General features: G+C 48.6%; 1 long non-coding RNA gene across 1 annotated transcript in view; it reads right to left on the reverse strand.

Moving 5' to 3' along the window:
- The window catches only part of LOC121044385 (uncharacterized), a 92,952-nt gene extending 69,494 nt beyond the window's left edge, over window positions 1-23,458 (reverse strand). The window contains exons 1-3 of the long non-coding RNA XR_005797281.1: window positions 23,122-23,458; window positions 19,048-19,087; window positions 16,100-16,225 (exon numbers count right to left, since the gene is read on the reverse strand). This is a non-coding gene — a long non-coding RNA (uncharacterized LOC121044385). The remainder of the gene's footprint in view (window positions 1-16,099; window positions 16,226-19,047; window positions 19,088-23,121) is intronic.
- Window positions 23,459-24,715: the final 1,257 nt, after the last annotated feature.

A 24,715-nucleotide genomic window follows, 5' to 3' on the forward strand; every position in this document is an offset into this window, starting at 1 on the left:
TCTTGGATCCACTGACTGGTCGCAAGGTTTTCTACCTGGCAGGCCCTTCAGTGAAGCTGGCAGAACATTCTGGAACAGAGGCTCTTATTGGCCACATATTAGAATCACCTAGGAAGCTTTTTGCAGCCTCTCCCGGACCAATTAAATCAGAATTTCTGAAAATCAGGCTCAAGTATCTGGAGCTTTAAAAGCTCCCCAGGTGATTCTAATATGTAGCCAGCGCTGGGAACCCATGCACATCGGAATCACCTGAGAACCAATAAAAAACTACTGATGCCTGCATCCCACCCTCTGATTGCCTTCTGATTTAATTGGTACAAGGGGCAGCCTGGGCACAGGGATTTTTTAAAGCTCCCGGGGTGATTTTAATGTGCAGCCAAGTTCGAGAACTACAGCTCCTCACACTTTAATAGACTTCAGATCTCCCTGGGACCTTGCTAACATGCAGATGCTGACTCAGCAGGCCTGGGGTGGGACCTGAGATTCTGCATGTCTAACAAGTCCCAGGTGACACCAATGCTGCTGGTCCCCAGGCCATACTTGGGTTAGCAAAGTCCTAGATAGATGGCCCTCAAGCCTGGTTGTACACTGAAGTTATCTGGGGCACCTTGACAACTACCTCGGCCTGGGTCCCACCGCCGGGGATTCTGATGTAATTGGTATGAGACGGGACCTGGACCCCGGGATTGTAAAAGCCTCCCAGGTGATTCTGATGTGCAGCCAAGGCTGAGAACCTTGGATGTGGACCAACATCTAGACGTCATTTTACAAGTGGCCCTGTGACCCCAAGAGGGAAATACCACTCTCCACAAGCTGTTCTGACTCACCTCTGTTCCCTGTCCCAGCTGGCAGAAGATACTTTCTTCCCTTGCCTCGAAGGCCATGCCCTCTAGTAAAAATTCCCTTTCTCCCACTTCGGCCCAAATAAAGCGTCCGATTCCCAGCTCAGTTGCAAAAGAGAAATGATTGACACGGTACCTTGAAACCAATGGCTGGTCAGAGCCCGCCAACCCGCCTTGTTTTATCACCCATTGTGGCATTTGCTCTGGGGGTCTTGCACAAAGATGCCTCTGCCGGAGGAACCAGGGGCCTCGGAAGAGTGCGCTTCGGCCTTACAGTAACACGAAAAGGAGAGGAGGAACTCTGCTTTGACCGGATGCAATCAATCAAAGGTGCTGAGCAGTTTTCATTACTTGGTAGTTCCCAAGCCGGGTTACTGCACAGCCTCTCCCCTGTCCTGCCTCATCCTTTAGAGTGAGCTGTGGTGACTTGTGGGAATAAGAGTGGCCCACAGAGAACCAAAGCACAACGTGGAATTGAGAAAATTGTTACTCTCTTTTTGGTGTGACTTCCATGAAATTTTTCATGAATCATTTTTGTTTTCCTAGGGGGGATGACCATAAATATCATCTGCAATGCATCTTCATCAAGACCTTTCATCTTCTGACAGGGTCTATGTCCTTGACTGGGATTGGATGTTGCCGAGAGGGACTCAAGTCCACGTCTCGGGCATACGGCATTTGTGTAAAATAGGAACTCTGATGTGTAGAATTTGCAGGTCGCTGAAGTGTCACACTCTACTGAAATGGGTCTGGAACCAATAAGGTACACATCAAACTCAATTGTGTTTAATTTTCATTGCTACCTAGAGGAAAGCCTCGCATAGCCCTACACGAATGAAATTAAACATGAAAGCCCGTCTGAAGTGTAGAAGCAATGCTTAAAATGACCTGTAAATAGGGTAAAACATGGCAGCCCGGCCCATCACAACATTATCGTTCATTTGTCTTTCCATAGTGGAGGTGACGGCCGCCATAAGAAAATCAGAAGAGACATGAGCACATTGCAGATCTAAAGGAGAACAAAGTGTTTTCAGTTACACACCAGCAGGACTTCCCTCTTTGCACACCCCTGGAGTCTCTTCCAAGTGGAAAATCACACTCTGTCCTTCAACTGAGAGCAAAGAAGGGAGGCAAGTAAAACAAGGCCCTCCTGAACTTGGCCAGCTCCCGGCCCCATGCCGCCCCAGCTGAGTTCCTTGGCCAGTGAGATAATGGAAGTTTCAGCTCTCCCAGCTGACATGGGTGGGGGGCAGACACCCACACTGGGCACTTCCAGCTGACATTGACCTTTCAGTCATGGAAACATTCCCCAGACCGACACTAATCGGGGGCACATCTGGCGTTTGGACTGAGTCCAGGTGGGGGTTGTGTTAGTTGAGTCAGCATGATAACCCGCTGGGGAGGCAGGGGAGGGGAGAGTGTAACCCTGCTGAGAGCAATCAACATCTTTGGCTGTGTGTGTGAGACGTGGTCAGGCCTCAGCCAGTGAGTCATAGAATGGAGACCACCTCATCCCTGCCCACCAGCTCTCCCCACCCCAACCAATAGAGGAGAAAACTGGGGAGACCCCAGGAGCCGAAACAACTTCCTCAGGCTTCCACCACCACCAGTCAGGGGCAATCTAAAATCCCAGGATCCCAACTGCCACTATCATAGCTTCCCATATTTCTACACTCTCTCAAAGTGTAGTGTAACACACACTATCTCAAGATAATATGCAGGCTAAGGTACTGAAAAGAATCCAGCTGGGTTCTGTATTTTTTTTCTGCAAACTTCCTGTGACTTGCAAATGTCCAGGACAATTTTCCGAGGCAGTGACAAATGCCATTGGTCTCCATCCTCTGTGCCCTGCCTTCCACCCCACTTCTTCCATTGTAGCTTCTTCTTTGGATTTGGAAGGAGGGGCTGCCCTTCCTGACTGGTTTCTGGACTTTTGTCAGAAACAAACAACATACCTTATCTCTCATCCCCAGGACAAGGGGTTGCAATGGGGGACAAGACCTCATGGTATCGAAGGTCCAGCCCTACAGGTCCTACAGCCCTACAGCCCTACAGGAATGACCAAAGATTTGGGCCAGATCTCAGCGTCTGCCCTACAAAGCCTGACACCTGTTGCAGCCATGAACAGCACTGCTAAAGAGGTAATTAAGCAAACCAAAGCCAGGATAAAAGGGATTATGTCCCCACCCACCCACACAGAAGTCTGTCTCCAGCTGTCAGACGGAAGTTTTTTCCATGGCCCCTGGAGTACACTCTCCACTCATGGACACCATGTTTCAAGTCTACACCAATGATCCTTTCCTGTCTAAACCTCCAGGCACAGATAATTATGGAAATTAGGAATCTCACCCACCTCCTCAAATCACAAAGAGATTAACAGGACTTTTCCAGTATAAAAACTGCAGAGATCAGTTTATCCTTCTCCCCTTGTTTGTTATAAATGCCTAAAGACAGGGAAACAACTCAGGTAAAAACAAGACCCATATCAACCACCAGCTTCCCAAAGTAAATTTCAGCTCATCCCATAACTAATCAGCTTACAGAACTCTCCAGCACTGTTCTTTTCCTTCTACATCCAGCCTCCATACAAGGGCAGCTATCACCCACCATCCAGTCAGTTTTGTCCTCTTCTGGAATAACCAGAAAGTAAATTTTTCTTCACTCCAATTGAAATCATACCCCCCAACCTGAAGATCACCTCCCCACTCCCAGACCCTTTACTTCTATTTTCCTAACTGAGAAATAGGCTTTGTCCACAGGTCATTGAGATAGTAAAATGACCCTCCTTCCCCTCTATGGGACAGCTTATCAATTCCCCTCTCCTCAGGAGGATTCTGTAAGACTACATGAGCAATCCAGGTCTCCTTCTCAGAGAAGGAGCTCACAACACCACCACTCTACCTAAGCCAGTGGGGGACCCTGCTGATGCCAGCCCTTTTCTCCCCGCCAATGATTTGGTACACAGCCATTTCATGTCCGATGCCAAACCAGTAATTCACAACACTCATCAAAATCTGCCTCCATCAACTGACTCAGCATTCCTGCTTTCCAAGCATAGCCAACATCCCTAACACCCTGACATCCTAGCCTTCAGCTTCACTATTTACATCACATGAGAGCTTTGGGCTTAGAAAGCCCAAGTCCCTTTGGATAAAGTATGCAGATGATTCATCCTCTCATCCTGAGCCTTGATATCCATGCCAAAAAGCTTGTGAGATGGGGCTCAGAGAGGACAGAGTGTGGGCGGGGGTGGGGGGAGTCCTGTTGCTATGGAAATCAGTGTGCCAGTTTCCAAAGGAGAGACACTAGCTGTTCTTGGGGTCCTGTTTTGCCAGGCTGTCCTGTAGAACTTGAAGAAGCTTCTGGCCTGAAGTGGCGGTGAGTTACCGTGGAGCCCCAGACCACACTGACACTTGCCTGTCCCCTCCATCTCACCTCCTCTCACACTGAGAGATCCAACCACCAAAGACATCCCATCTGGCCTCCTCGGCACTTTCTTTAGCAGCTTTCCAGCCAAGTGAAAGGTCCACTCTATGTCTGTAGACAAAAGGGGTATTGACTCAATTCTGTGTTTCAGGGAATGAGTTAAATTCCATTAATGGGGGGAGGGGGGTGAGAGGGATGACAAATAACAACTTGTCTGAACTTGTTACATTTCTCCTCAGTGCCTCAGTAAGGTTCTCAATGGCAATAAGGTCATCAGTGATAGAGGAAGAGACCTCCCAGCCAGACTGTCACTCAGCCCCAAAAGGACACTCCACGGTGAGAAGCTGACAGGACCTAGAGATTGATTCACATGCTAAGAGGAGCATGGAGTAGGGTTGCAGGGAGAGGGGGGTCAAGGTCTCAGAGACAGAATGTCCAGGAGGGAGATTGATGTAAGGGTCACCAGATGCCCAACACACAAGGGAGGTGGGCAGAAAGAAGACAGTTCCCATCAGGTAAGATGAATAACAGGCATGATAAGCCCTGAAAATGGAGGCTTCAACTGCTAGAAGGTCCTGGGGGCCAAGATAGCAAAACTAAAAAAAAGACTTTAAGAGCTTCTTATGTACCAGGCACTCTATGTTATACATACTATTGCATTTATTACTTTGCATGATCTTCATATCAGCCCTATGAGAATCAAACCATCATATGCCATTTTACTGAGGTCAAAACTGGGACTTTGAAAAGATAGCTAAGGTCACAGAGCTAGTAAATGACGGGATTCAAATCAAGGCCCAATGGACCAGAGTGCACACTCTTGACCACTACACTAGAGCAACAGGTCCTAGAAATGGCAACCATGTCTATTAACCAATTAGAAACTAGAGTGTGAGTGGTGCTAGAAGGACTTTTAAGATCCCAGAAGACAGATGTTGGCTTCATTCTGACCAGGACATTAGCCATCCCCTCCACGTAGCACCATTTTCAGATAAGGCATAGTATGACACTTCTCGTAAGTATTTATATCCTATGGCCAGATAGCCCTGTGTATAACCACCGTCTTGCCAACAAAAATACAATAGAACATGGTAGGCTGAGCTGAGGCTGTTAAACAGAAGCCCTTAATGTCCCATCTGTCAAGCAGAATACCAGTCCTTGATTTCTCCACCTTCAGGAGGTCTCTGGGGAGATAGTAGGCCCTTGAGACAGGTAGGGATACAAATCCAGAAGGGCATGAAGAGGTTCCACCCACCTCATTCTTGCTTATGAATTTCCTCCATCTCTCCATATTCTGCCCTCCCCCATTACCCACCAGAATGAGGCTAAAGACCTCAGGAGTCAGCCTCCTGACTGGATCAGGGCAGGGGTCAGATTTTCTCTTTCAGTTGATCGTTTTCTGCTTACTCTTGGCCTGGTCTAGTCAAGCTGAATCCATCACTCTCAGTGGGTGGTGGTTGGGGAGAAGTACGGCCTTAGAAGTATATCTAGGACATTTAAAACCTTGATACGAAAAGAAAGGTGTGAGAAGCTAAACCAAAGAAGGAGACACAATTGCACAAAGTTAGGGGATCTAAAGAGCCCCCTAGGTACCAGAAGGACCGACACGGTAAGAATTTTAAGAGGTGATAAAGGTAACTTGCTGTCAAAGGAGGCAGATATGGCTAAAGAAACAAGTGAAATTAATTCCTTTCTCAAGCCATCATAAAGGTGAATGGCTACCAGATGGTCAGACAAAAATACCTGTCCACAAGCTGCTGGAGAAAAAAATATATATATATATGTGCAAGAAGAAATCAGATCCTCCACTGAGCAGGTGAGCAGGAAATTAAAATATCTGTAAACTGACCACAATGTAAGACCACACACAGTCACAAAAAGGCTGTTAGGAAGACAGTGTGAGTGTGGGATAGCATCTATCCTCTGTCTGCCAGCTCACACCCAGAGAGACAGTCACAACCCTCACAGTTCTAGAGGAAAAGTCTCCAGAGAAAACCCAGCCATTCCAAGAGGGATGATGATGGAACAGTGGAGGCCTGGGCCACTGAAGGCCAGGTAGCCCACTTCACAGACCACATCACTAGACGCGGTAACGTCTTTTCCTGAGCACTTACTATGTACCTGGCACTAAGTGTCCCAACAAGCTTCTGAAATGGCTCTCATTGATTCTGGCCTCTTGCGTAAGTCCTTCCACTTGAGTGTGGACTGGACCCGAAGGCTTGCTTCTAACAGAACACAGCAAAAGGGATAGGATGTCACTTACATCAAAAAAGGACCTCCCTGAATTGGCTGTCAGTGACTTAATCCCCATCGCTCCTTCAATCATCCTCTCTGTGCCCTTGTTGCTACATTCCCGCTAGTAGTAGATACACACACACACACACACACACACACACACACACACACACACACACACCAAAGGCTCCAGAAGTTGGAGGGAGCTCAGCCTCCTCTTGCCATTGTTCAGCTTCTTCCCAATCAATCTCCTGCCAACCACAAATTAGCATTACACAGGCATTTACAGTGCAGGGCCCCCAGGGATAGATGGAAGCTGCTAATCCTTAAGAAGGTGCACTGGTACAATAGCAGGAGGCCCAAAGCCTCACCCCCACTCATGGGGTGCTCCTTTGCAGCACTTCCAGCTCTTTTGTGAGCTGTCCAAGTCAACCACAGATGGGGCCTTGAAGAAACAGGAGACAGTTGGAGCCCGGGGAGCACATTCCTGAGACCAATCCCAGCAGAAGACTACCCTGGAATGGATTCTCGCCCACAGCTTCCAGGTTGGTCCTTGTGGGTGCACTCTTCCACTTTCCATTTTTACTGGTAAATATTAATGAATGGCTCCAGCTGGGACCAACCCAAAGCATGAAATGTCCTGGGGCCAGCAGTAGTTAGACATGCCCTGCCTTCTGGGCAACTTGGATTAACAAAACCCAGGGGTTTTGTTTTCTTTTCTTTTGCTTAAGGGATTGATTTGGACTTATGAAGTATGATTGAGCTTCCTGATCCCCAAAGAAGGCAGCCCTGGCTGGGTTCCCAGGATCGTTTTTATCCCCAAGTGCTGCCTTTTTTCAGGCCCTGGGGAACCCCAGCAAATGCAGCCCTTCTTCCAGCAGTCCCAAAGGCTGGCTCTTGCAGCCGCCTCTGACGGCTCCTTGCCCTTATTCCACAGCTGGGTCTGGATAAGCGGAGCTTGCAAGAAGGAAGCCTCTTATCACAAACATTTCCTGCCTATTTGCTCCTGACCCTGCATACCACAGTCCTTCCCCCATCTGGCTGGGCCACCAATGACGGCCACAGCAATGTGTTCACAAAGGACCTGCAGCACAGGGTCCCCAGACCTGTCTCTAGTCCAGATTCTTCTCTATCCATCCACACCTGTCTCCCTTCTCTGGGGAGCTCATAGGTTCTTATAGGCCACCCAAAATGGCTCAGTCACTGAAGAAACGAAAGGAAGTCAGGTGGAACCAGAAAGAAAGAAAGAAAAAAGACAAAGGCAGATAAGGATTTTTAGCTCAAATAGAAAATGTGACTCACAGCTGGAGTTCTGCCCACCTCTTCTAGGACTGCTGTCTGTCTCCGACAAGGAGAGAAACAGAGACAGAGGCAGGCACCTGTGAGGGTCTCTGTGCCTATCTGTGCCGTCCTCATCCCTACATTGACCGTACTTGTGTGTGCCTGCGGAGTTAAGGCCATATGGACTATTGCAGGTTTATATGCCAAAGGGTTAGGAGCTGAGGGCCAGTGGGTCTAGGACCAGCCCAGCCCAGCTGTGCTCAGCAGAGCACTGAATTCCTAGGTCCCTATCCCCTCCAAACACCTGGGGCACCTTGGTCCCACCCCTCCCTGTGGCCTTCTCCCTGCCTCCTGCCCCCAGCTTGCTGTGTGGTCCGACCCCTCTGCCATGAAAGAAGGGGAGGGAGGGAGGGAGGGATGGGCCAGCATGTTTACAGTCAAGCATAACAACCTTTATTTTAAATAAATAAAAGTTTTAGTCAGTTTTTACTTCCCTTTTCTTCCAAAATATTTTCTCCCTCCTCCTCTTCCTCCTCCTCCTCCTCCTTCTCATCATGCCTGAGCCTTTATCTGTGAGGCCACCCAGGGAGGGGCTGTGGGAGTGGGAACGAACAGACCCTGGTGCTTAAAGTCTTCCCAGGTCATGTGACACCCCCCTCTCAAATGCCCACGGAGCCCCTGGGGTTCTTGTGAATTCAGGGATGTCCTGGCCTGAGAAATAGAGACTAAACAGGAAGCCTGGGCCCCATCATCAGCATGAGTCCATCTGTTCTCCCTAGTCATAAGGTTGCCCACCCCTTCCCCCATTCTACTATGGAATTGCCATCCATCTGTCTTCCACTTTGGCCTGTCATCTCTCTGTCTCCCCCATTGGACCCTCATCCATCTGTCCTTCCCACAGGACCACCATCTCTCAGTGTCCCCTTTGGGCTGTCATAAATCTGCATCTCCCATGAGATGTTCCATCTGTCCATCACCCCATTGGCCTGTCATTCCATCCAATACCCTTGATCATCCTTTTCGTCCATCTGTCTCCCCTCATTGGATATATTTTTGCCCATCTGTCTCCCTGAATGGGGCCAGCAATGGTGGGTCTCTAAGCTATGAGAACAGTGGGCATTCTACTCTGATTTTGATTCCAGCAACAATAGTAGCAATTAATCAAGTGTCTACTATGTGCCATATTCTCTATGCGTATTATCTCCTTTAACCCTCCAACAGCCCTATGAGTATGTGTTTGTTTCTCCATTTTACCAGTAAGGAAACTGAGGCTTGAAAGAGTTAAATGCCTTACCCAAGGTCACACAGATCCTAGTGGCAAACACAGAGTCCAGAAACAGCTCTGCCCATACTGAGTGGGAATGAAGACATGGTCTCTTTAATCCTCCACCCCCAGGATGTAAGAGTTCCCCTCTCCTGGCCTCTCTGCGCATTTAATTTACACTTTGCTGCTGGATGTTTTCAGACTGATGAAGTTTCCTCCCTGCCCTGGCTTTGCACAAAAAAAGTGAAGGGGGAAAAGAAGCCAGATGTGAGAGTGATTCGAAGGTCTTTGGGGGTGGGGGTGGGGGGTGCAGAGTGATGTTAAATAAACATCCAATGATATTCTTTCTGCAAAATGATCCATTTTTCATGGCACCCAGGAGTTCGTCCAGGGGTCTCTGGGTCACTAGGGAAAAGTGTTTCGTGTGTTTTGGCTCCATATTCTTCCATTGGCCACAAAGAGCTAATTCTTCCAATTAATGAAATCAGCGCTGCTGATGGAGATGTACTGACAAATTATTTTCAAGACAAACACATTCACACGGATGGTGGGGCTGATAGGCCTGAAGGATTTGGAGGATACAGAGTGAAGTTCCCCCCACCAGCCAGAGACACTGAGGTCATTCACGATGCACGGGATATTGGCCACCACCTCAAGGGATACCTTTTTCCACCCGGAGCCATGGAGGCTGGACTGGATTGTCTGTGTTGAGGGGCTGCCTATCAATGGGCTTCTGTATGGCCCTGGCAGGTTCCCGCACCCCTCCCCTCTTCCCCAGTGCCCCAGCCAAGTCCCCTTCAGGGCCCGGGCTGAAGGGCCTATTCAGCATTTAGGATTCCCTGATGGGAAGTGAAAAGGAGACAGACAGATGCTTCCTTGGAGCTAAGGAAAAGCTGGAGGCCTAGAGACAGGAAGGGCAGGCTGAAGCCACAAAGGAGGAGCTCAGTGAGAAGAAAGGAGGAGGCTAGAGGTCCTGTGGGATGAGAAAGAAAGAAGGAAAGGAAGGAGAAGAGGCTGGGGGAAGGGAGACAGAGGGTAGCAGGGCCAGATAGGGAGGGGAGGAGGCCGGAAGAAGGCCCCCAGGCAGAGGGAGAGATCCCCCGATGGGAGACCCAGCAGCGCCAGAAAGCAGTGTGGGAGTTTTTAAAGCCACAGACTTAATTTCCTGATGATGTTTTTTTCAGGCCGATATTAGCAGCATTTTTCATTCCCTGAGCAGATCTGCTGATTGTGGAAAAGCGATCCAGAGTGTGCTGGGTGACGGGGCCCAGCCTTTACCTGGATGGGCCCACAGAATGGCCCAAGACCAAGCTAATATTTCATCTCCTTCTTGAACCCACAGAGAATAGGAAAGATTTTGCTTCGGGCCGGTCCTGGAGGAGGGAGGGGAACAGTTTCTAAGCAGTTCTGGCAAATCAGTGACAATCGGAAGCCAGGGTGAAATTATCTCCATTAAACTAACTAGGGTGATTTCTCTTTTCCTGCCTGAACCCTGACTGAAATGGGGTGGTGAGTATTGAGGGTTACAAGTTAGGGGCTAAAGGAGCCAAAGCCCAGAGGACTCTGCAGAACCATGGAACATCTTCCTAAAGCCTCATTTCCCCGCTCAGAATCCATCTGTGCAGTCGTGGGTTTGCCAAACAAGTCCACACCCCTAAGCCAGGAAAGCAAGGCCCTCAAGAGGCCAGATGTTCAGTGTGGTCCAAGCCCAGCCACCTTGGCATCCCAGGGGGGCCAGCATCACAGGCTGCTAAAGCAGAAGCTGCATTTAACCAGACCCACAGGTTGCCCATGTGCTCGTGATGGTATCAGAAACTCTGCTCCCTGACGACTTTCAACCCTCTCCAGCTAATATGCTGCCACCATGGAGAATGGCTTCCCCAACAAACCGGAATTGTAAAATTCTCCAAACATACCTTTGGCTTTTCCAGTTCTGAATGCTGGTTCATGTTACCTCTTTCATCTTAAAGATGCTTTCCTTTACGCCCACTTAAGGAAATCCTGCCCACATTTTAAGACCCAACTCAAATGCTACCCGTACTCCAGGGAGCCCTTCCCTGCCTTTGCCTGAGGTTAGAACTTCACTGTAGCTTGTTTGGATCACCTATGGAGTGCTTTTCACTTTCTGTCTTGCATTTTGGTTACCTGTGTACTTATCAAGGGGCAGTTCTGTATGGTAGTTTTCAGGACGTTCTAAGTTTAAATCTTTGTCCCACTGCTTCCTAACTTTGACACTCAGCAAGTGGGTGATTTCTTTGGACCTCAGTTTCCTCTGTAAAACGAGGGTAATAATTATATTCAATCATAGAGTTGTCATAAGGATTTAAAAAATATATTTAGGACTTTGCCAAACAATGTGACATATAGTATGTGCTCAACAAATGATCGTCAACTGAATGTAATGATCCAAAGAACAGTGTTCTTAATCACACAGGAAATGAGATACTATCCATAAAACTCATGGCTTGTCCAACATGGTATGGTCTTCCCAAGACTGAATGATTTGTGTCCCTTATCCTAGAACCATAATCTGTTCTTCGAATCAATCAGTAACTGTTGTGTTGTTTTTCTAATAATCATTGGTTAAAAGTCCTGCTTCCTTGGGGTGCCTTGGTGGCTCAGTCGGTTAAGCGTCTGACTGGCTCAGGTCATGATCTCACCATTCATGAGTCTGAGTCTCGCGGTAGGCTGTGTGCTGACAGCTCAGAGCCTGAGCCTGCTTCAGACTCTGTGTCTCCTTCTCTCTCTCTGCCCCTCCCTCACTCGCTCTCTCGCGCTCTCAAAAATAAATAAAAACATTTAAAAAAATATTTTTAAAAAAGTCCTGCTTCCTCAGTTTGGTTCCACATTGTCCCCTTATTGAGTTCTTTCTGCCCCATCCCTGCTTCCCCTCTGAAATCTCAATATTTTCTTTTTTTTTTTCAAACTTGTCAACTGGTCATAAGTATTTATTTTATTTTCAACTTCTTTGTATCAACTGTCTCATTAACATTCTTTTGACTCCCCCCAAAAAATGTTTCTTAACTCTTATTTTGTGTTTTTATCTCCAAGGGAATACTTTGGCTGGATTTTCTACCAGGAATGACACAATTCTTTCCACAGATATGCAGAGGGAGAATTTGAAAACCAACAGAGTCACATCGCCTTGATCCTACACCCAAAGAATTCCTCAGATACACAAGTCCCCAGCTCTTGAACTGGCCATGTTTCCCAATGCTATCTCTACTAAAAATGTTCTTTCTCGTTAAATACTAATGGAAAGTGAAATAAATACTGTAAAAGAAGCTCACTCAAAAAGGGGGGACATTCCAGAGTCCAGTTGCTTTGGATTACAATGAGCCTTGATAAATAATATCAGATTCAAGTATGTTATTTTTTTTTTACTCTCAATCAATAAGCATTTTTAATTTCCTTTCAAAGTCCTATATGGTGACCTGATTTGGTTTAAGATACAATTCAGATATCATCTCTCTTCCATGGTATGTTCCATCTACAATTTTCATGTCCTGATCTATTATTAGTATTATTATTATTATTACCAAAAGGCAAAATATTGATCAGTGCAACCAAGCTCTTTCCATTCCAATAGAAACACATTTTCCCTCTTCTTGCCATACTCTCCTTAACCAAAAGAAAGAGAGAAAGAACCAATTAAAGCCACTCGTCTGAGAGTTCAAGGAACTGGGGAGAAATGGGACCTCTGACAAGTTGGAATGTGATCTACATGGGAAATCTCTGAGAGGACACCTGCTCATTCACAGGTCATTGTCTCTGAGCTCCTGAAGGTGCAGCCCCATGGGAATGGCTTCTTGTTGGGAAAATGGGCAAATAAGCATAGCACCGGCAGGGACAGAGGGCTCCGTCTGTGGGAAAGAGACAATCAGTGAACTTTCAAGCCGAGGAAGTAGGGGCAAGGCTTACAATTTCAGCTGGATGTCTGGAAACTCAATATTGCCCAGAGTATCAATTACCTGGTAGAGTTAGATCCTCTCCTGCTCCAGAGGGCAGGAGTAGCCAGGCAGGTCTCTGACATGAAACTCTCTGTGCACCTTTTAATTAACTCTAATAAATGTGCATCAGAGTCTTCTAGAAAGGGAGATTGTTCAGCCTGGTAGAGGGACACAGGAGTCATCAAGATAGGAATTTGAGTATGACAAATGTATTAAGAGGTTGCCATGTGTGACTCAGTCTGGGGAATTAAACAGCAGTAGGTTCACTCTTTAAATCAGCGGGGTTGGGACCATTGCTCCACACCAAATTCCTGCTTGGAGTGTCTTTTCCAAAGGGAATCATAAGAGTATCACCTGTCCTGCCTGCTCTTTAAGTACCAAACGTCTTTGGTACTCAAACAGCTAAAAATGGAAGGAACTATCAGTTATTATTAATTCTATACACGTTGGTAATTCCAGATACGCGACTGAGTTACAGAATTCTACTTAACATCCGGGTGTAACTTCCAATCACTCTGAACTTGCCGCTAGACCCACCCTCTCCAAGCCTTTATTCAGGTATTCTCCATCGACATTTAGTATGTCCCTACCAATATGCTTGACACTAGGCACTTGGGATACAAATAGCCAAGACAGAGTCACTATCCTCAAGGGGTTAACTTTCTAGTAGAGAATACAGAGTGTGAGTAATAGCAGCTACTATTTATGGAGCCCTTCTAATATGGCTTTTAAAAATATTGTTTATTTTTTGACAAATAAAAATTGAATATATTTATTTTTTAATTTTTTTTTTTTACATTTATTTATTTTTTGAGAGACATAGAGACACACAGCACAAGTTGGGGAGGGGCAGAGAGAGAAGGAGACACAGAATCCAAAGCAGGCTCCAGGCTCCGAACTGTCAGCAAAGAGCCCAACACGGGGCTCGAACTCATAAACCGTGAGATCATGACCTGAGCCGAAGTCGGGCGCCCAACTGACTGAGCCACCCAGGAGCCCCCAAAATTGAATATATTTAAAGTATACAATGTGGGGACACCTGAGTGGCTCAGTCCGCTAAGCATCTGACTTAGTCCGGAGGTCATAATCTCATGGTATGTGAGTTCGAGCCCCACATTGGGCTCCGCCCTGACAGTGCAGATCCTGCTTGGGATTCTCTCTCTCTCCCGCTCTCTCTGCCCCTCCCCTGCTTGCTTGCATGCTCCCTCCCTCTCAAAATAAATAAACTTTCTTGGGGTGCCTGGGTGGCTCATTCGGTTAAGCATCTGACTTCGGCTCAGGTCATGATCTCACAGTTGGTGAGTTTGAGCCCCATGTCCTGCTCTAAGCTGACAGCTTGGAGCCTGGAGCCTGCTTCCGATTCTGTGTCTCCCTTTCTCTCTGCCCCTCCCCCGCTCATGCTCTGTCTGTCTCCCTCAAAAATAAATAAACACTAAAAAAAAATGTTTTAAGTCTTTAAAAAAAATAAACTTTAAAAATAGTTAATTAAAAAATAAAGTGTACAATGTGATATTTTGACATATGTATACATTGTGAAGTGATTACCACAAACTAGTGAATATATCCATCACCTCCCATAGTTACCATAGTTACCATTTTTTATAGTGAGAACACTTAGATTTACTCTTAGCAAATGTCAAGTATATAATGCATTATTATTAACTATAAGTCACCGTGCTCTACATTAGGTTTCCAGAACTTATTCATCTTGTACCTGAAAGTTGTACCCATTGATCAATATCCCCTCTTTTCCCTTACCCCCCTCCTCCAGCCTCTGGTAACCAGCATTCTACTTTCTGTTACTATGCAGTTGACCTTTTCCTTTTTTAGGTTCTATGTATAAGTGAGATCGTGCAATATTTGTCTATGCCTGGCTTATTTCACTTAGCATGGTGTCCTCCAGGCTCATCCATGTTGTTGCAAATAGCAAGATTTTCCTTTTTTTTTTTTTTTTAGCTTAAGGCTGAATACTATTCTATTGTATATACCACATTTTCTTTATCCATTCATCTGTCAGTGGACACTTGGTTTGCTTCCACCTTATGATATGATATGCTTTTTTTTTTAATGTTTCTTTCTTTATTTATTTTTGAGGGGGGGGGGGGCAGAGAGAGAGAGGGAGGTAGAGAATCCCAAGCAGGCTCTGTGCTATCAGCACAGAGCTTGATGCGGGGATCGAACTTGTGAGCTGTGAGATCATGACCGGAGCCGAAACCAAGAGTCGGACACAACCGACTGAGCCACCCAGGTGCCCCAGGATAGGATACACTTTTGATAAACATTGGGCTAATAGCCTCCAAGATGTTCCCCGATGATCCTCACCTCTTGGTGTTCATGTACTTATGTAGTCCCCTTCAACATTGCTTAGGACTGATACTAATAGAATTTGTGGGGAAAATGGTGTGTGACTTCTGAAGCTAGGCCATAAATGATATTGCAGCTTCCACCTCGCTCTCTCTTGAATCAATCTCCTTAAGGATCCCCAGCTGCCATGTAGCGAAGACACTCAGGAAGCCCTATGGTGAGGTCCACATGGAGAAGAACTGAGGCCTCCCACCGATAACCAGTGAGGAACTGAGACCTTTTGCCAACAGCTGTGTGATTCAGCCATCCAAGAAGCAGAGCCCCCAGTTTCAGACAAGCCTTCAGATTACCGTAACCTCATGAAAAAACCTCCAGCCAGAACCACTCAGCTAAACCATTCATAAATTCCTGACCCACAGAAACCTCCAGAGACAATGTTTACTGTTGGTTTAAGCCACTAAATTTGGCATCATTGGTTATGCAGCAACAGATACCTAATCCAGTCCTTTGTGTTCACGATCTACTGATGCCGAGGATGCCATTCCTACTGAGTATTTATTCTTGTCTCAACATTACAGATGAGGAAACTGGGACTTCGAGAGGTGAAAATAAGAAGCCATGTCAGAACTGAAGTATGACTCCACTGGACTTCAGAGTCTGCGTTCTTAACTGTGCACAATACATCTAGACAGAGAACAAATGGTCACAGTGGGAAAGGTAGTGAGTTCTACCTAGAAAGTCTGGAATTAGAGGTGAAGAGGTGGCAGGCAAGGCTAGTTAGAAGATGTAAGACTTACAGCGGAAATGAAGGACGAGTAGATGTTCACCAGGCGGCGTCAGAAGAGGAATTCCAGAGGGAACAGCACTGGTAGCAGCCATGGAGGCTCAAACAGCCTGGGGTGTTCAGAACCTTCCTGGAGTTTCTAGATCCAGAAAAACAAAGGCCTTTGTGACTAGTTTTCCAGGGGGAAATCTTGGTTCTAGCCCAAGATCTATTCTTGCAGTCCAGGACCCCCCAAATCACAGGAACTGCTACCCTAGTCACTGCTTGTGATCAACTCAAATTCCCTTTAGACGCCACCCCCCCCCACCCCCCATTTATTCCCTGGGTCAGTTCTCTTTTACAGGCTCTGCTCCCTGGCGTGTCTGAAGCACATACCAGTTCTTCCTGACAAGCAACTCTTGCTCCTTATGAAACTGTATTTATGCTGCTTACAGATGCATTCACAACATATCTCCTGTCCTACTGCAAAATATCACACCAACCTGACTTCCTTCATTAGCAGGGACGCTAGAACGGCAAATCGGGCTAATTTGGGGGCCCAAGTACATTGGATTTCAGAAAGGCACGCATCTTTTTTCATGGCAGTCTTCTGGATGCATTGGTGGATTACAAATTAGAGAAGCACAATATGGGATATTAGTAGCTGGTTTAATAGCCACGGCCAAAGGTTACTGACTACGGGTTGATGTCCAGTTCTAGAGGACAATCTATCCCGGCGTGACCAAGGGTTCTGCCCTCAGCCCTCTCTCAGGCAACATCTTTCAATATCTTCAGTGAAGATGCAGAAATCAGGCTCGTGCAATTTTTTTAACGGCTGAAATGGGGACAATTAGTAAATAGTTAAGATGGCAACAAGGAAAAGCTGCACCCCTCTCCAAAGGCTAGCAGAGGTCAAATCTGCCAAGATGAATTTTACCCAAAATGAGAGCTCCTCTACTTAAATTCCAAAAGTCACTCCATAAATATACAATGGAGATTTCTGAGTCGGTGGTAACTGCAAACGGGAAAACCACTGAAGGGTTTTAGCCAAATGGTGAGTTAAATAGGAGTAAAGACAGCCTGCACTAATCTGGCTTTAAGTTGGGGGCGGGGGGGAAGGGAGAGGCAGCTTGACTGGGAAGGTTTACTGCTGAGATTCTGCAGCAACTCCCCCCCCCGCCGCCACCCCAGCGCTGTATTTAGTAACTCACACTCTACTCCATTAAATGTGTTTGGGTTCCCAGCCTCCACCCACTGTGCTCCCCCTGGACTGAGCGGGGGAGCCCGTAGAAGGTAGTAAGAATGCTGAGAGCTTGGAGTCTGGGAAGAGCTTGGAAAGCTCTCCGGAGCCTCTCCCTGCACAGCCCTATCCCTGCTGATAAGGATGAGAGCTGAGCTGGCTGACAAGTGATTGGAAACAGGAGCTCCCAAACCCCTTAACCCTTCCCTAGCTTGCCCCAGGGTCTGGAGTCTCTAAATGCTGGGGCCCATCTCCCTGTGGCTTCCTGCTCTCACTATTAGGGCTCTCTGACTTCCCTTCCCACACCCCCAAACCTTTCCATCTTCCTCTCCCTTTGTCCTGACTGCTCACTGAAAGAGACTGGAAAGAGACCACCACCACCAAATGCTAAGACGTGGCCCCTCCACCTTCCGGCCGGCCTGACAAGTTAGCTAGGGAGTCTCCCTCTGGTCCAGACCCAAGCCCACCCCCGCCCGACCCAGCACTCTTAGCCACCACATATCTGCCAGCCTAGGGTTGCTGTTTAGGAGCGGGAGTCTACCAGGTGGTTGTTCGGGGGTTCTAGGAGCAGAAATCCCAGGCCCAGGTCCAGCAGTCTGATCCCAGACCCATTCTCTGCCACCCTGGCTGGCTGTGGAGCCCAATGGGGACGCTTGCGGGTCACCCCAGAACCAGACCTGACTTTGCTGAGTCATCCCAAAGGCCCTCCACCCACCTAGGTACTGCGAGGTGCATGGACAGGCCTCACACTGGGACAGATGACACGTGATGAGAGATCTGTCCCTGGTAGTGGCCAGCAGGGCTGAAGCTGAGAGGGAAGGCGTCCAGCTTACCCTGGGGAGGGGCATTAAGGAGAAGCCAGGTTTACCGGCCACAGTAATTAAGTGTAAAAGAGCTTCCTTCTGTAGAATGGAATTCAGATAAACTGCCATTATCATGCAAAGCAGCTTTGCACCTAAAAGTCCTTACCCAAACAGGCAGTTTAATTAAATCCCTAATCTCCCCTGGCCTCTTCTGACCCTTTCCCTACCCACATCCCCCCCACCCTGCCGATAACTTGGCATTTTCAAGATTCCATTTAAAACACTGAACCTGTAAGCAAGCAAAACATACCTAAAAATAGTGGGTCCGAGTGTGGGGGTCCTCTTTGAGGCTCTTTGTGTCTTAAGGTGTTAGTTCCCTGAGGCTCAGATGGTCCTGATTGGGGTGCTGGGTGCCCATGGCCAGGGTGAGCATGACGGTGAAGATACTGGCAAGGACGGTGGTCACAGTGAAGTGACGGGAGTGGGCACGGCCTCGAATAGGAGGGTGTGCATCACACGGTCCTACGAGCCCCTGCTCACCCCCAGGAGGCTGGTTGCCCATTTAGGATCCAGTCTCTGCCATGAAAATCTCACCACCCATAGCAGGTGCGCGTAGCAGACCTATAGACTTGAATATAAGGACCCTGGTGTTAAGCCAGAAGAGGCAGGAATGGACACATCGGCCTGACCATGGGTGTCCCCATTTGTGATGCTACAGTGGCCTCTGCTGTGAACCACGGGGGAGGGAGGAGGGGGGATGCCAAGCCTGTCCATGAGAACCAAATCCTCTGGGGAAAGCCTGAAGCCATAGTTGAGAGTTCAGGCTCTAGGTGGAAGGAGAGATCAGGACAAAGGAAGAATGAAATGGGGTGGGTGGGGGGTAAAGGGTAGGAGAAAGGGTTGGCCCAAGAGCACTGATAGACAACAACCCAATAGTACCTTCTAACATCTGCAGAATGCTTTAGAAGTTTGTGCCTTCCTGTGGGGAGAAAAAGAAAGGAAATCACGGATCAAACCCAGGCACAGGTGGCATGTTACCTCTTCAATTTCAACCTAGAAGGTAAATCTTACTCTCCCCCACCCCCCCTCACCCCCACCCCCAGAGGGGAAAACAAATACCCGGTGGTAAAATGACTGGCTTAATGTCACACAGCTCATGACTGGCAGCACCAGGATTCAAACACCGGCCTGCCATACTGAAGAGTTGACCCTCTTCTGCCAAACCACATGTCAGCTGCAGGGATTATAATGTTGGAGAGGGGATTAACCACCCAAGAACACTGGGGTCTCCCCTCCCTCCTGCAGCAACAACGTTTCCTTCCTGAAACAATCCATTTCCCCTGAGGCCTGAAGGCCTCAGCAGAGATGAGGGAATCAACTCTCAGCCCTGAGGATGTAGCACAAGGGAGCCGGGTTTGCCGGGGGCTTCTTGGGACTCAAACTCGGGGAACAGGAGCCCCCAGAGGAGAGTTTTCTTCACAGGAAAGAAGCGTCAGAGGCTGTGGTGGGGGAAGGGGCATCTGTAAGTCATATAACAAACACCAGACCTCTCCATTTATACCTCATTCCTTTGGTGGGGGTGAGCAGAGGAGTCGTCTCTATTTGGGAAACAGTGAAACTCAAATCACCCTGAACCCTGCACTTTTTCTGTTAATTGCATAGACTTCATTGTGCCTGGAGAACGCATGGACCTTCTTCCGAGGAAGTTATATTTCTGGAAATAAGACTCTCCGGATTCATGAAACATCCCTGTTTCTCGGGGGATTTTCCTACTTCTTCGTATCGTGGGTTTTCTTCGCAAAGAGCGGGAGCCCTTTGAGGGCGGTTCCAATAAATCTTATGAATAAATGAGTGAAGCTGGGGGAGGGGCCCAGCGCAATAGCCAGCCTCGAGGGAGGGCCCAAGCCCAGGCGGGTTCTGCCCAGCCTTCTGGTACTGGCCACCTTGCCTCAAAGCCAGGTGTCTCTAAAGGTCACCCACTTGAAGGAACAGGTGCTGCTGTTTTGACATCTGCAAGACAGCTCAGGACACAGGAAGCGTCCTTGGCTCCAGGGCTGATGTGGGTGGGTTAAGAAAGCGGGATTTGGACAAGATCTGTTACAGCGTCCTTTGTCTCTCTTGCAGCAAACACAACAGAGAAGAATTTTAAAAGGCTGTCTTGGTCTGCAGAACCCCTCTGGAAGCAGATGGCTTGTCAACAGGTTCCAGGGCAGGCCCTGGAGGCCTGGGAGCCTTATTGGAATGCAATTACCCTAAGTGCTGGCTGTTAGGGTGAGAAGGCAGGAATGCAATTATGGAAGGAGCGTGTAGGGGGCTTTCATTGATTAACCTGTCCTGCCTGCCTCCATTCCCCACCAGGGTGATTTCAGGGCCCTGAGGGTTGCCCTATGCCCTGGGGGTTTTGAGGGAAAAAAAGTCACTGCAGCAAGCCAATGCCAAAAGCAGGGTTCCTGAGCTTCAGGAGGGCCCGTGGACGCCTGAAATTGCCTGGGAAATATACTTGTGCAAAATGAAAACGACTGTTTTCGAGGACGACTTTCTCCACTCCTCACGCGCTTAGAGGGCTCTGCAGCCCTTAAAGGGTTAAGAACCAGGGGGCCAGGGGAGTGAAAGATCAGCAGGATTGTTGGAAGGGGCCTCCAGGAAACAACTCTTCAGTTTTCAATTCCCGGTGGCCGTGATCCATCTGGGTGCAATTCTGGCTCCCCGCTTACCAGCAAGTTCTTTAGCCTTTCTCTAGGCCTCAGTTTCCTCTGTAAAATGAGAGTAAACATAACTTACATCCTGAGGTTGATGAGAGAATTAAATGACATAATACAAAGCTTTTCGCCTGACATCTAACCTTTAGTAAGCTTTCAATAAATGGGAGTCATTTTTATTATGACTAGCTATTAAAGTTCAGAAAATAAAGTGGGGCGTACACCTGTACTCTTCTGAGTGGTCTTTTGACCCCAAACACACAGTCCAGATTCCATGGGAATCCCTGGGCAAGTCCCTTCTCCAAAACTGAGTGGGCCCGTAAGACCCAGGGTGTCCACGCACTGCTTCCTTGAATAGGGCCCTTCTGCCCTCAGGGCAGCAGGATCTCGCCACACGGGGAGACAAAACCTTCTGGAAGTGGGGGCACATCCAGTGTCCTTGATGCCAGTGCAGGGGAGGAGATTTCTGGGCCTGAGCTGAAGTTATCATTGGCCTGCCTCATTGAGAGAAGTTTCTGGAAATCTCAGTCACTGAACTCTTTCTGCCTGTTGAGCTGATACAGTCACACGCTCAGTTGAAATGGACTTCTCTAGCCTCACAGGCCCTAGAATGAATGAGACTGATCCAAGGCCCGGCATCTGCAGAATGCTAGTCTGGTGTGGGACTAGGAACGGAAAAAAACAAATCTGTCCTCTTCCCCCCGTATTAAGCCTTTTCATTTGCTGTATTTCTGGTGCTTTGACGTGGCCTTGCTGGCACTGGAAAGACCTCCCCTGCCAGGGTTAACCATTCCCAGAGACAGTAAAAAAATGCACCTTCCAGCACACTACTCATACACAAACCAACCAATCCCGAGCCCATAGCCCCAACCACCTCCTTTCTTGAGCTCTCACACTCCAAACCAATATCGCCCCCCCCCCCGCCCTAATCTCCCAGGGCCAGGGACTGGGTAGGGCCCCTATGCCCCAGAACCTGCTGACATTATTCAAAGGAGCCATTCCTAAGTCTGCTTACCCTGCCTGCCTGTTCCCTCCTGTGGAAACCACAACGATGGCTCTTGACCACATTTCTCCTTACTCCCTCTGCCTCCTGACCAACCTCGTGGTCTGCCTCGTGCTTCCCTGCGTGGCCCCTGCCATGGCAGGTCCCCTTCCCTTCGGATCCACGTGTATAACAAACTGTCTTTTCAATGGCAATCGTCTGCTGATCTGTCGGCCTCACCATACCTGAAATAATAAAACCTACATTTCAAAATAACTTCTTCCCCCTCCACCTTCCCCTTGTCTGAGATCCTCAGAGCTCTCCTCGCTCAGAACCTACAGGCTGCCCACCCCTGCAGCCACAGGCCTCTACTCCTAAGCCAAAGCTACTTCCGCCTCTGGGGTCAAAAGCAGTGGGGTCCCGACTCCAGTGGGGAATCCTAGGGTTGAGGGCCACGGGAGGATCTGTACTCTGTGGTTCCCAGGAGACAACACAGCAAAAGAGCAGAGTGGTGGAGCTGGCCATACACTTGGGTCTGTTCATCAATCATTCATTTACTCATTCATCATTCACCCCCACCCCCACCCCCATCAATCATTCATCTGCTTATTTATTCATTCGGTTTGTTTGTACTTCTTCCTTGCTTTGGTTCCCGCAGATGTGGGTCCTCTCCTGCTTTGATCTGTCCCCTGTTCCTGTGGCAGCTGCACAGTAGAGGCCTTCTGATGTCACTTTGTCAGTTACCTGGCTGAGAGGGTGTCTCCCTCTCCGAGGAGCCTGAGACAACCAAAGGGACAAGGTAGGGCTGTCTCCTGCCTAAAAGCCCCCTTTCTTGTGGGCTTTTTGACCCAAGGATCAGTGGGAGGGCTGGGGAGAGGCTGTAGAGGGGTCTCCTGGGGCCAGGGAGGTATGATGCCCCTGAACATGCCTCACAGCTGCTTGAAAACCACTTCTTCGGGGAGGCAGGAGTTTCCACAGACTCTAAACCTCCAGGGCTGGCAGTGAAGCCTGGGCTCGGCACTTCGGGGGCGACTGGAGAACCTGAGGCTAGAGTTTTAGAGGCCTAAGCTGTTAGCTTCCTAAAAGCTCTCCCAGCTTCTATCCACCTCACCCACCTCAGGCCAGAAAATCTTTTATCAGCCAGCAGTCAGAGATCGTTTTATGTAAATTGGACCATATACTACTTCCGCTCAAATCCCTGCCGTGACTACCCATTCATTCAGAGAAGAAGCCAAGGCCCTGGAGGATCTTATCCCCCTCACTGCCCTGAGTCTTTCTCTTTTCAGGCCCTGTTGGCCTTGCCCTTCCTCAACTCACCATCCACACTCCTACCTGTATCCCAAGGGTGTATCCATGGATGCCTGATACATAGCAGGAGCTCAGTAAAACATTCCTTGAATGAATGAATGAATGAATGGGCTCTGGGAAGTTCTGAGGATGAAGCTTGAGAAGCTACAGGCTGTAGAATTTGGGGCTTCCTGGGGTAGAACTGAGGGGGTGCACGGCGGCCTCTATAAGCTGTGCTGCGGAGCCAGGAGCCAGGAGCCAGGAGCCAGGAGCCAGGAGCCAGGAGCCGGGCAAAGTCACCAGCTGCCAGGCTTCTCGTGGAGGGAAGGTAGGCAGCAGTGTTGGTGGGGATCGCGCTAACTCCAGATGCCAGCTCCGTGCCGCTCTGGGGCTGGCCAGCGCTCTGGATGTCATTAGCTGATTTGTTCTGCTCTGCAGAATGTACTTTTCATATTTAGGCAGAAAAAACAGCTTTCGGTCCTCGTGCCCTTTCTTCTGTGAGCTGTAGCACATGGCCTGCTCATTATGAATTAATCCTCTAAAGAGCATGTTCATTATTCTAATTTAATTGTGCTTCGTTTCAGAAAATAACTAAACCCAGCGCGGAATAAACTCCAACGCTGATCAGTTTTCAAGAAGTTAACCTACGACAAAATACTGCTAGAGGGGCAGCAGCAATTTGGAATCATTAAAGGGAACCCATGTAAATAATAAAAACAAAACTAAAATGCAGAATTAAATTAAGGAATAGGAAATTAAATTTGTGAATCTGATCTGAAATTGAGGCCCTCTATGCACAGGCTTACCCTGCCTTGGCTCTTTGCTCAGGAGTGCTGGGGCGGGAAGGTTCTGCAGAGGTTCCCATTCCCGGGAAGTAGCTGGCAGGAGGAAGCTTCCAGGCCTCCCCTCCCAGGCAGCCGGCAACAACGTATGGCCCTGGGAAGGGGGATGTGGGCTGGAGGGAAAGAAAGGGGCTTCCCCCCCACAGGGTCTCCTCTGAGGAACATGAAAGCTGCATTGTCGTTGTTGTCACTGCTACCTCCGGAGGACTCTTGCCGAGCCCTGGTGACTGACAGGCAAAGGAGAGGGGATCGCCGCAGCCAAGGGTCTGAGCTGCCGTCTTCCTGGAGGATGCACAGGAAGCGAGGCAGTTGGGCACGGGGCAGCTGTAGAGCTGCTGGGCCCAGGCAGAACAGACCCTCCTGCCCTGCTCACCCCTTGTCCCTGACACCCTCCCCCTGGTGACCCAGCTCAGGACACAGACTGACCGGCTTGCTCAGGACCTCTCTACCAACACCATGGCAGCCGCATTCCAGATGCAGAAGACCCCGGATTCCAGCATCAAGGTGGGCAGGCCTCCATCAGGCAACAAGAGGAAGGCTGGCTGGCTTTGAGGTGCCTGAGAGTTAGGGGCACTGGGGTCAAGGTTAGACCATGGCTCGGACCTCATTCTGTAGTTTTGCAGGATGTATAAACCCTGTGCCCGGGGCACCTTCTCTCTGATATACGCCCACCCTCCCCGGGCTCTCCACTTGCCTTTCCTCCCCCATCAAGAGAAAAGAGCTCTGCCTGCGCCATTCTTTCTCTTACCCGGTACTGAGGCTTGGGCTGACTCTCTCGCCTTCCCAGCCTCATCCCC

Source organism: Herpailurus yagouaroundi, unplaced genomic scaffold, assembly GCF_014898765.1.
Source record: "Herpailurus yagouaroundi ecotype Mexico unplaced genomic scaffold, PumYag 188, whole genome shotgun sequence".
NCBI lineage: Eukaryota > Metazoa > Chordata > Mammalia > Carnivora > Felidae > Herpailurus > Herpailurus yagouaroundi.